General features: G+C 44.5%; 1 protein-coding gene across 3 annotated transcripts in view; it reads left to right on the plus strand.

Moving 5' to 3' along the window:
* The first annotated feature begins 996 nt into the window (after nucleotides 1–996).
* The window catches only part of WASF3 (WASP family member 3), a 97,659-nt gene continuing 85,788 nt past the window's right edge, over nucleotides 997–12,867 (plus strand). For 2 of the 3 annotated variants that reach the window (XM_012778528.3, XM_012778531.3), the window contains exon 1: nucleotides 997–1,141. The gene's annotated coding sequence lies outside the window, so the exon portion shown is untranslated. Of the gene's footprint in view, nucleotides 1,142–1,854; nucleotides 2,042–12,867 lie in introns of those variants that run through there. The other variant, XM_012778530.3, reaches the window with a different exon arrangement.

Below are 12,867 nucleotides of genomic sequence, written 5' to 3' on the forward strand. Positions count from 1 at the left end.
TAAAATTATCAACTGCCATTCATTTTCCCCAGCGTTTTGTTGCTGTTACTAGCTAGAACAAGATGTTGATCATTATCACACATTTGAAAAGACAAGACCGAAACAACTTGAATTAGTTTTTCTTGGACTCTTTATTGGGAATTGAATTTTTTTTTCCTAAAACTTTTTCAATTTAGTTATCTTATTTGTAAATCAAAAAGAATAAAGGCATGTAAGTAAATAAAGGTAACGTTTCTATTAGATGTTTTTAAACCCCTAGGGACACCTAGGAGAACATACTTGGCTTTTCTGTCTTCTTCTAGTCCTTTCCTTTCCTCTTCCCTTTTGAGTTTGTTTACGTCCCAGTCACTGGGCGGCACCAGGCTATGTTCCACTGTGCTAGGGCTCAGGTTGGTAGTTTTAGGGATATCTTATGTTTAATAGATTTGTAGATTTTTTTTTCACATCTGGGGTGGAAATAGATTGGATGGGGTGAATAAAAAGGGAAAAAGAATCTGTGGGAGGAGAAGATGGGAAGATGTTAAAGGCGGAATGTTAACGGATTTGACCAGGGCATAAGACCAACGGAAGACAGGGCTATAATCCTCTCAGGGCTGCCCTAAGCCTCAGCCTGCAGGACGTGTGACACCTTACAGGTAGACAGACCTGTTTCCAGGAGCCCCCAAAGCAGGTAAGAGTAGAATACAGGTGGAAACCCAAAGGGACTGTTGTGGGTACCTAGCAACCAGAGGTGATCCAAGGCATCCCGCCTCTCGGCGCTGGAAGAGACCCCACCGGCCGGAGCCCTACCCGGACCCGGGGGCGGAGGACCAAGGGTGAGAGCCTCCTCCTCCGCAATCTCCCGCCCCTCGGCGCCGGGGCTCCGCGCTGCTGCGGCTCCCCATTGGCCGGGGCGCCCGCCAATCCTGGTGCTGCGGCCCCGTGCGCCGGCCCTGGTTGGTGGAGCCGGCGCTGGGCCCCCTCCCGCTCCGGCCGGACCCCGCCGGCAGGGGGCGTGGCCGCGGCCGTGGCCGGGCCGGAGGCGGCGTCGCTCGCGCCGCTGCGTGCGGTGTGGTGCGGGCGGGAGCGCCGGGCGGCCCGGCGCGGCGGGACCATGGCGGCCGCAGCGCAGCCCCGGCGCCGGCGGCGGGACGGCGGACCGGTGAGTGCGCGCTGCGGCCGGCGCGGCGCTCCGGTCTGGCTGCCCTTCCCGGCGCGGCTCCGGCCGGGCGGCTGCCGGGGGAGGGCCGGGCGCGGGGCCGGTCCCCCGCGGCCAAGTGAAGTTGCTGCATCGCGCCGCGCGCTCCGGCCGGGCGGCGGGGCCCACTGCGGGCCGCGGCGCCGCCCCGCGCCCGGCTGCATCCTCCGTCCGGCGCCCGCGCCGCCCGGGGCTTCCCGCGGTCGCTCGCGGCCCGGCGGCCCTTGCCTCCCGCGCCCGGCCCCCGGCCCCTCGCCGTCCGGGGCGCGCTCCCAGGACGCGGGGCAGCAGCCCGCCCGCGCGCCCGCCCGCCCGTCCGCCCGGCCGCTAGTGGCGCCCGGGCCTCTGCTGGCCCCGCGCGCGACGACCCGGGCCGCCCGGGTCCGGGACCCTCGCGTTGCTCCGGCTCGGCGCGCCTCGCCCGCGCCCGCCCGCGTGCCCCCGCCCGGGGCCGGCCTCCCTCCCGGCGGCGCCCTCCGGGCCGCGTGCGTGGCGGTGCGGGCGCTCCTCCCCGAGGCGGCGGGGCCGCGTGGCTCCCGGCCTCGGCCGCGCTCGGCTCTCGGAAGCGGGGAGGGAGGTCGGGCAGCGCGGGGCGGAGAGGGGCGCGCGCCCCGGGGCCGCTGCGCCCGGGATCCCCCGGGAGCGTCTGCGCGGCGGGCCGGCGCCTGACCCCGCGCCGCCTCCGCGCCCAGCCCGGCGGGCGCACCTCCTCCTCGGCCGAGCCGCCGCTGCGCGGGCGATGGCGGGGTCTTCGCGGCGGGCCTCGCTGCGTGGGGCAGTTCCCCGGTGGAAAGCAGAGGTCCTGGTTATCAGGAAACTGCGCCCTGGGCTTAGGGGTGAATGGGAGCATGTCGTTTTCCTAAGGTGCTGTTGGATGGAATAGCAATTCTTTCTCATTTTGGGATTAATTTTTAAATTGGCGGTTTACTTTCAGTCATTAATTTTTGGGTTTTCAAAAACTGAAAGGCCACTCTTTTGCAGCTCTTCAAATCAAATGCACAATAAAGCATGGCATTTGAAATCCACATTTTATAAGGGGAGAGGTGAATAAATAAAAGCCATTTGAAATATTTGGCATCATAAAAATTAGGTTTGTCTAAAACTGTGTTAAAATGCCTTGACTCTATGTCAAAACTAAGTTCAAAGGGTTATAATTGACTTATCTTTCTGTTGCCTCTAGGGCAAATTCTATTGAACGTTGGTTGCCTCTTTTTAGGTAGGCTTTACCCAGCTTTCCTTTTCTAGAAGTTTAACAATGCAGTGATTCTTTAAAGCTAGTTCTTTTATCTACTTGAGAGGTTAAACAAAAGAAAGCTGGGTTTGACCTTTCCCAGAGGCAGTTCTCATTGTGTCCTCAGCTCCCTTCTCCCAGGGTTCTAATAACTTCAATGTAGTACTCATTTTTCTTCATTTTGGAAGATTTTCAACTTTCTTGATTGATATTCACAAAACCTGTTTTGTTTCAGGTGTTTAAGGGTTGGGAAGTTGGGTTGACTTTATATATTTACCTTCTAATCTGTGGTTGTTCTAGAACTATCTTTCTATAGAAATTGTTCTTGCCCTTGCATTTGCTGGTATGAACTTGCTTAATGGTGTTCTTTTATCTGTTTGCTTAAAATTTACAACCTAATGCTCAATGACGTGCTACACTGTTTTGCACAATTCTGATAATAAAGATGGAACACTCATTGCTGCTACGTGGTCATGCCAACGTTGTAGCCTCCAATCTATTTATTGTCAGTGTGTGTTCATCATACTTTACAGTTCCCATAGAAACCTACATGTGGCAAGTAACCTTTTGGTTATTGGCATATTTTGATTAAGGTAACTGCATATTGTAAGTGTTAAAAGAATTGTCCTGCTAGTGGTCTAGTACTGGTGGTCATCTTTAGAGCTCCAAGAACTTTCTTTGAAGAATCCTCACAGAATATGTTTTTTACTTGGGAGGGGCTCTGCATTGCTGTACAGACCTTAAATTACTCCACTTCTCAGTCATTTTTCTTTAGTGCCCTGCTTGCTGCTTTAAAGTCAGGCTTTTTCTTGGCTTTACTCTTGGGCATTTGCAACCAAATACTGCTGGCAGCCATGCATTCTTCTTTCGGGCTTGTTCTTTGCATGTGACTGAATTTATGCTGGTAATACTGAAATATGCCAGAAATACATAAATAATACACATTGTAAAATAAATTTAATGTCAATACAGAGATTTATGAAGTAAAAAGGCTTAGTTGCCTTGTCCCCTTCTTATTGCTGCCCTAATCCTGTTTCTTTCTTCAGAGATAACCATACTGTGGAGTGTATCGTTCCACATTTTTTTCATTAACCTTTTATATTCAAAAACCATTTAGCGACTGCCTACTAAGAATCAGGCACTGTTTTAATCACTGGGGTTGCAAAAATAAGTGACTAGAGCTTTCAAGATGTTCATAATCCACCAGGACAAGCAATTACAGTGCAGTGTGATAAGTACTGTGATAGAGTCAGCAATCAGTGAGGGACGTGGGAGCCTCATAGGCACAACCTAATCCATCCATTCAGTAAACTTTAGAGTTTATAATATGTGCTGGGGATTCAGAGATAAACAGGGCAAATACCTCTGTTAGTCCCAGATGAGCTTGCTGTTCATTTCTGGTGTCCGTTTTTGCTGTTGGTTCAATGCTGTGTATGATAGGGGATCTGAAAGTGTCCAGCTCAGAGGGGACCGCAAACCCACGCTTAGGGGCTATTCAGAGATCAAGACAAGCTTCCCAGAGGAAGTAGCATGAGAAGGAACTGGTCAAAGTCTAGGTGGAGGAGAGAGCGTACAAGGAGATGGTCAGGCAGACGGTGCATTGGAGTAACTGAAAGCAGCAAAAGTTCAGGGCAGCCGCGTGGTGGAGCGCAAGGGCAGGGAAGTGGCCAGAGGTGAGGCAGGAGAAGTAAGTAGAGGCCATGCCATGTGGGCCTTCTGATTTCCTGTTGTATGGCCTTTGGACTCCTGTGGGCAATAGGAGATGGTTGAAGAATTCTGAGCAAAAGAGGGACCTGGTCAGATTTGCACTTTGGAGAATGAATTAACAGGGGGAAGGCTGGAAGGAGGGAAATTTGAGGAGGTGGAACTGCAGGGACTCGGTGGTTATGGTGTGTGTGCGTGAGTGACTCAAGTTGGGCCAGGGAGGTGTTTAGGTGAGCATCCAGTTTTGGCTGGGTGGTTGGGTAATGGGGCTATCCTTAGATAGGGGGCAGCAGCATCTTTTGGGGGGGAAAGATGTTGGCTGTGCTTGGCTGGGTTGTTGTAGGTGCCTGTGGGACATAATGTTCAGTTGACTACGGTAGGGATCTGGATATCAGGAGATGTCGGGACTGGAGATACAAATTTGAGCGTTCTTAGCTGTCCCTGACAGTTTGAGAGTTCCCAAACTGTCAGCCGAGATACCACGGCAAACTCACAGGGAGCCTGGGGGGTGTTTTAAATTGTTGAGGAAAATGCAGCAATACTCCATCTCTGTCTAACCCTGTGGAAACTTCTCGCTCAGGTAGTTAAGGGTTTCTAGACTAGATTGCACTCCGCTCCTTTCAGTGGCCTCATCTTTGTAAAGAGGGGTTTGCTGTACCATGCGGATGTGAGTGGGGAACAGGAAGTGAGGCGCCGGGTGTCCAGTCCGACTCCAGCTTTTGGGAGAAATGCAGTGCTCCACAAGTGCAAACTTACCGCTAGTAAGTACTTGTGGTCATTTCAGAATGAAATAAAAACAACTGTTTCTCGCTCAATCGGAAGTATATGTTTTTCAAATGGGTGCTAAGTTGTTAGGACATAATTACTTAAGCTGCTGTGCAGTTGTTGGTGAAAGATCCAGCTAGATCATGGTTTAAAAGCTTCCATTGGAGTTAGCCCTAGGATATGATTAGTGATTGCGGCAAAGGGAGTCTCAGGAGCCTTGTTGCTGTGGATTCCGGAGTGAAGGGTGCTGAGGAGGGCGGCTGGTCAGCCCTTTCCAAAACTGATTATGAAAAGGAGAGAATTGCATTACCTGGAGAGGGGCATTGGTGCAGGGAATTTCGTTTTTTTAAGAAGTGACTTTATTTTCTCTTATTAAATTATTATTTTTTTAAAGAACATTTTTTTGTCTTCCTTTATCAAGACATGCTAGGAAGAGCTTGGCCTCGTTGGTCTCAGGGTGGATTCTTCTCAGCCTGGCCTTCCCTTTTCCTAAGTGTCCCTTGAAGTCATAATATCTCTGTGGCTGACCGTTCCCCCTGCTGTCCCATTCTTCCGATTGAATACTTTCTCCTGTTGGTGCTTTCTCTGGTACTTAGCTCAGTGTCAGTTTTGTTTATATCAGAGCCTGTCCCTCTATCTTAATAGATATCCTTGGATGAGAATAATTTTTCCAAACTCAGATTTCACCCTTAATCTTTAGAGTCAACCTTATTCTGTTTTTTTTTTTTTTTTTTCCTGGACCTGTGCCTATGCTCTTGGAGGTTAGCTCTTTTCTTCTGTTGACTTTTTTTTTTTTTAAACATTTCAAACATCCCAGGGTATATCTTCATCTTTCACAGCTTCTGGAGGTTCTAGAACTTGCCTCTGAGCTCAGCATGGGCTGATTGGGATGATTGGGATGAGCTCAGCATTGGGATGATTTCTCAACTTTTTGAAGTTTTTCTCGGGCCTGTTTTTAGGGTGCCCTCTGACCTCCTGGAGCAGTGGTCTTGAAATTGACTTAAAGGTATCCTCCATTGTATTATATATTATTGGAAATTTAGTATTTTAGTTTTTTTCTTTTAGATTTTCCTCTGTGTTTCTTTTCAGTTGGTCCGCTAATGTTTGCATGCCTACTGTATCTCAGACACTCTTCTAGTTACTGGTAATAAGAGTGTTTAATGCAACCAAGCTTCCACTCTCAGAAAGCTTATATTCTAGTGAGGTAAAAAAAAAAAAAAAAAGGATAGGTCTTGCTAACTAGTTTACAAACTCTTTGGCAGGAACCAGATAGCATGGTGCCTTGTACATCATCAGTGCTTAGTGTGTTCTAGCTTGTCAGATAAACTCTTAAACATTGTAGTCATGTAAAGACCTTCATGTAAGTCTTTTTTTTTAAAGATGGGGTCTTGCTATGTTGCCCAGGCTGGACTTGAATTCCTGGGCTCAAACAATCCTCCGGCCTCAGCCTCCCAAGTAGCTGGGACTACGGGCAATGCACCGCCACTTCTGGCTTTCATTGAGGTCTTGCCCTTGGTTCAGTACGATAATGCTCAGTGTGTTCTCCCTCTGGCTGTCCTCTCACAGCCTGTGTGATCTTTGGTCTCTGTATACTTCCGTTTCCTAGCAGTTGAAAGCTGTATTGGATTTTTAGAAGTTGCTCCAGTACATGCTGAAGATTTTATTACCATGCTGCGGCAGTTCCATTTTAGTTCATCTCATAGCATCCTCTTGTTGAGAGCTGTTATCCATTTTGTGCACATGAACAGCTCAGTGAAATTATATTGCGGTACGAAAGTATGGGTGTGATTGACTGCAAACTAGAATCTGTGTGGCTATATTTTATCAGCTAAATGGATGAAATGGTGCATTCTTTGCACATAGTAGATACTCAACAAGTATTTTTACATTGACTGAAAATGTCATGTGTTTTGATTCACAATTATATAAAAAGCAGGATATTACCACTGTGTAATTTACAAAATTTGGTCTGAGTCATCTTGTTCTATTGATAAGCACGCTTATTTTCCAGCCCCTGAAAATATGTATGTGACAAGGCTGTTTTTGTTTTTTGCCTGTTTTGTTATGCAGTCCTGCGTTAGGATGTTCCTTAGGCAGGTTTCAGCTCTGAATTGGCTTTGCAACTCTTTGCCGGGCTGTAATCTATCCTAAGTTTACAACTAAATGTTTATGGAGGGGCTCATGGATTTATATTGTTTTCTGTGGCATATGGAAGAAACTCTAGTCCACATTGAGGGATGATATTAACCTGAAAAAGGCAGAAGTAAGCGAAACTTATGTTTGTGTCATCTGACTTTCTATTTCATCAAAAATAAGATCTTTATTTTGAGGGGAAGATTGTAAGTTTTCAATGTAGGTGAAACATGTCCATGTTTAATATGAATAGAAAAATGCATTTTTTTTTATTTTGGTATATTATGGGGGTACAGATTTTAAAGTTTCAATAAATGCTCATTTCCCCCCTCCCCCCACAAGTCTTAGTCTCTAGCATGACCATCCCCCAGATGGTGCACATCTCACTCATTATATATGTATATACCTGCCCCCTCTCCCCTCCCACCTGCCCAATACCCTATTACTGTAGTGCCTATGTGTCCACTTAGGTGCTGCTCAGTTAATACCAGTTTGCTGGTGAGTATATGTGGTGCTTGTTTTTCCATTCTTGGGAAACTTCGCTTAATAATATGGGTTCCAGCTCTAACCAGGAAAATATAAGATGTGCTATATAATCGTTGTTTCTTAGAGCTGAATAGTACTCCATGGTATACATATACCACATTTTATTAATCCATTCTTGGATTGATGGGCACTTGGGCTGTTTCCACAGCCTTGCAATTATGAATTGTGCTGCTATAAACATTCGAGTGCAGGTGTCTTTTTTGTAGAGTGTCATTGGATCTTTTGGGTACATGCCCAGCAATGGGATTGCTAGATCAAATGATAGATTCACTTGTATCGCTTTAAGGTATCTCCATATTGCTTTCCACAGAGGTTGAACTAGTTTGCAGTCCCACCAGCAGTGTAGGAGTGTTCTTGTCTCTCCGCATCCACGCCAGCATTTATTGTTTGGAGACTTTTTGATAAAGGCCATTCTCACTGGAGTTAAGTGATATCTCATTGTGGTTTTGATTTGCATTTCCCTGATGATTAGAGATGTTGAGCATTTTTTCATATGTTTGTTGGCCATTCTTCTGTCTTCTTTAGAAAAATTTATGTTCAAGTCCTTTGCCCACTTTTTAATAGGGTTATTTGATTTTTTCTTGCTGATTTTCGTGAGTTCTAAGTATATTCTAGTTGTCAGTCCCTTATCGGATGCGTAGGATGCAAAAATGTTCTCCCATTCTATAGGTTGTCTGTTTACTTTCATGACTATTTCTTTGGCTGTGCAGAAGCTTTGTAGTTTGATCATGTCCCATTTATTTATTTTTGTTGCTGCTGTGATTGCCTTTGGGGACTTCTTCATAAACTCTTTGCCTAGGCCGATGTCTAGGAGAGTGTTTCCAACTTTTTCCTCTAGAATTCTAATAGTTTCATACCATAGGTTTAAGTCTGTTATCCAGCGTGAGTTGATTTTTGTGAGAGGTGAGAGGTGTGGGTCCTGTTTTAGCCGTCTACAGGTGGCTATCCAGTTTTCCCAGCACCATTTATTGAAAAGGGATTCTTTTCCCCAGCGTATGTTTTTGTCTGCTTTGTCAAAGATTAGATGGCTAGATGAGGATGGTTTTATATCAGGATTCTCAGATTTGTTCCACTGGTGAATATTCCTATTTTTGTGCCAATACCATATTGATTTAATTACTACAGCTTTGTAGTATAGTTTGATATCTGGCATATTAATGCCTCCCATTTTGTTTTTGTTCCTAGAATTGCTCTTGATATTTGGGGTCTTCTTTGGTTCCATACGAAGCGTAAAATTATTTTTTCTATATCTGTGAAGAATGCTGACGGGATTTTAATAGGAATTGCATTGAATCTGTAGATCAGTTTGGGTAGTATAGACATTTTAATGATGTTGAATCTGCCGATCCACGAGCATGGTATGGATTTCCATCTGTTTATATCCTCTGCTATTTCCTTCCTCAGTGTTTCATAGTTCTCCCTATAGAGGTCTTTTACCTCCTTGGTTAAGTATATTCCTAGATACTTTAATTTCTTTGTTGCTGTTGTGAAGGGAATTGAGTCTTTGATTTGGTTCTCAGTTAGATTGTTGTTGGCGTATACGAATGCCTCTGATTTCTGTGTATTGATTTTGTATCCTGAGACTTTACTAAATTCATTGATCAGTTCCAGGAGTTTCTTGGTTGAATCTTTGGGGTTTTCTAGATATAATATCATATCATCAGCAAGCAGTGAAAGTTTGATCTCTTCTGCCCCTATTTGGATGCCTTTAATTCCAGTTTCCTGTCTGATTGCTGTAGCCAGGACTTCCAGCACTATGTTGAACAGAAGTGGAGATAGTGGGCAGCCTTGTCTGGTTTCAGTTCTAAGTGGGAATGATTTCAATTTTTCCCCATTCAGTATGATGTTGGCTATGGGTCTGTCATATATGGCTTGTATCATTTTTAGGTATGTCCCTTCTATGCCTATTTTCTTAAGTGTTCGTATCATGAAAGGGTGTTGAATTTTGTCAAAAGCTTTTTCTGCATCTATTGAAAGAATCATGTGGTCTTTGTTTTTGCTTCTGTTTATGTGGTGAATTGCATTTATAGATTTACGTATATGTTGAACCATCCCTGCATCCCTGGGATGAAGCCCACTTGGTCGTGATGGATTATTTTTTTGATAAGCGTCTGGATTCAGTTAGCTAAGATTTTGTTGAAAATTTTTGCATCTATATTCATTAGGGATATTGGTCTGTAGTTTTCTTTTTTTGTTGCATCCTTTCCTGGTTTTGGTATCAGAGTAATATTCGCTTCATAAAAGGTGTCGGGGAGGTTTCCGTTCTTCTGGATGTTGTGGAATAGTTTCTGCAAGATAGGTAATAGTTCTTCTTTGTAAGTGTGGTAAAATTCGGGTGTGAAACCATTTGTACCGGGACTTTTCTTTTTAGGGAGATTTTTAGTTGCTGTTTCTATTTCAGCTGTTGAGGTTGGTCTGTTCAGGGAATCTATTTCTTCCTGGTTGAGCCTAGGGAGGCTGTGTGTTTCTAGAAATTTGTCCATTTCCTCCACATTTTCCAGTTTGTGTGCATAAAGATTTTTGTAGTATTATTCATAAATTGTATCTTGTATCTCTTTGGGATCAGTGGTAATATTTCCTTTTTTGTTCCTGATGGAGCTTATTAGAGATTTCTCTCTTCTGCTTTTCGTTAGCTTAGCCAATGGTATGTCAATTTTATTTTTTCAAAGAACCAACTTTTTGTTTTATTAATCTCCTGAATAGCTTCCCTGTTTTCAATTTCATTTAGTTCTGATTTGATCTTGTTGATTTTACTTCTGCTGGGTTTGGGGTTGGTCTGTTCTTCTTTTTCCAGCTCTTTGAGTTATTTCTTTAGATTGTCTATTTGTGATCTTTTTGTCTTTTGGTTATAAGCATTTATGGAGATAAACTTTCCTCTCAGAACTGCTTTAGCTGTGTCCCAGAGGATTTGATAACTTGTCTCTCCATTGTCATTTTCTTCACAGAATTTTTTTATTTCCATCTTGATTTCTTCATTTATGAAGTAATCATTTAGTAGGAGGTTGTTTAATTTCCACATTTTTGTGTAGAAATATGATATTCTGTTAGGGTTGATTTCTACTTTTATTCCACTGTGATCTGAGAAGGTACATGGTATGATTTCTATTTTTTAAAATTTCTTCAGGTTTACTTTGTGTCCTAGGATATGGTCAATCTTAGAGAATGTCCCGTGAGCTGATGAGAAGAACGTATATTCAGTGGATTTTGGGTAGAATGTCCTGTAAATATCAGTCGGACCCAATTGTTCCAGAGTTTTGTTCAAGTCCATTATTTCTTTATTAATTTTCTGTTTGGAGGATCTGTCTTGTGCCGTCAGTGGGGTGTTGAAATCTCCGGTGATTATGGAGTTGCTGTTAATCCATTTGCTTAGATCCAGGAAGGTTTGCTTTATGAAACTGGGTGCACCTATGTTGGGTGCATATATATTTAAAATTGTTATCTCTTCTTGTTGAAGTGTGCCCTTCACCATTATATAATGACCCTCTTTGTCTTTCACTACTTTTGTTGGTTTAAAAACTAAATCGTCTGAAATTAGAACTGCCACACCAGCCTTCTTTTGGCTTCCACTTGCCTGGAATACTGATCTCCACCCTTTTACTTTTAGTCTATATGCATCCTTGCAGGTTAGATGTGTTTCCTGAAGACAGCATATACTTGTCCTGTATTTTCTTATCCATTCAGCCAGCCTATGTCTCTTGAGTGGAGAGTTTAAGCCATTCACATTTATTGAGAGAACTGATAGGTAAGGTAGATTACTGATCATTCTGTTGGGTTGGATGTTGTTGCTATGATTTCTGTCTTGAGCCATTGTAATATCTGGCCTTTAATATCTTTGGGTTTTGGTTGTTTTTATATTCGTGGGTTATTATTATGATGTTCCGTGCATAACGCTGTTTTAAGTACTTCTTGTAGGGCTGGTCTTGTCTTGGTGAATTCTCTGAGCCTTTGCTTGTCTGAGAATGTTTTTATTTCTCCTTCATATACGAAGCTTAGTTTTGCAGGGAATAATATTCTAGGCTGGGCATTGTTTTGTTTCAAAAGAGTGAGAATGGGGCCCCAGTCTCTCCTTGCTTGTAAAGTCTCATTAGAGAAGTCTGATGTTATTCGAATTGGCTTTCCCTTGTATGTTACTTGCTTCTTTTGTCTTACAGCTCTTAGAAGGGCCTCTTTAGTTGATAGTTTGGTCAGTCTGATGACTGCATGTCGTGACGTCTTCCTGTTTGCGTTGAATCTCCCAGGGGTCCTCTGAGCTTCTTGAACTTGTATATCAAGATTTTGAGCAAGGCCTGGGAAATTTTCCTCTATTATATCTTCAAACAGCTTGTCCAACCCTTGAGTGTTGTCTTCTTCCCCTTCTTGTAACCCTATGACCCTCACATTAGGTTTCTTCACATAATCCCACAGCTCTTGTAGGCTTTGCTCTTTTCTCTTGTTTCTCTGCTCTATTTCTGTGACTGATTTATTTAATTGGAGGGTGTTATCTTCAAGCTCTGAGATTCTTTCTTCTGTTTGATCTACCCTGTTCTTGAGACTTTCCACTGTATTTTGTAGTTCCTTGAATTGATTCTTCATTTCCAGGAGTTCGGTTACACTTTTCTTCAATGTGTCTATATCTTTTCTCATATCCTGGAGACTTTTTGTGGTTTCTTGGTGTTGGTTATTGAGTTGTTGTTGCAGCTGGGTGAGTGTTCTTATGATCCACATACGAAATTCCTCTTCTGTCATATTGGTTGCCTGATTTTGGTCGGTGTCCGTTTCTAGGGGGCTGGTGCTCCTCTTTGGGGGTGTGTTTTCCATTTGGTTCTTCATATTTCCTGAGTTCTTACGCTGATTTCTTCCCATGTCGATCAGTTGTTGTTTCTTTCCTTTAGGTTATTGTTTGGGTATTCACACACCTTGTTTAGTTTCTGAGGTGTTAGGTGGTGCCTGTGGGTGAGATTGGACCACTCCCTGTATATTGAGTCAGTGGGTGCCGTGGAAAGGCTGTGCAAGATGCCGTCCCTGTCAGTAGGTGGCGTTTGCTTGGAGGAACAGGCTATACTGTTGATTTTGTGTCCTGTTATCAGCTCTTGTTCTGGGCGGAGGTGGGTTGGGTAAGCCAGCCCTCCGGCAGTTAGCAGGGGTCAAAGTTCTGTTCTCTGCTTCCAGGCAAAGCTGCCAGGGCGGGGCTGGAATGGTCCGGCTCAGCCAGAAAGTCTGTATGTGGGGTGGGGCTGTCTGAGACCCGCAGTCTGGAGCGGACCTGGCTTCTTTCCACCATCTCTAACTCCACAGCTACTCCTGGGCCTCTGCCAGCAGGCCAGACCACAGG

The sequence above is a fragment of the Microcebus murinus genome, chromosome 13 (genome assembly GCF_040939455.1).
Source record: "Microcebus murinus isolate Inina chromosome 13, M.murinus_Inina_mat1.0, whole genome shotgun sequence".
Classification (NCBI taxonomy): domain Eukaryota; kingdom Metazoa; phylum Chordata; class Mammalia; order Primates; family Cheirogaleidae; genus Microcebus; species Microcebus murinus.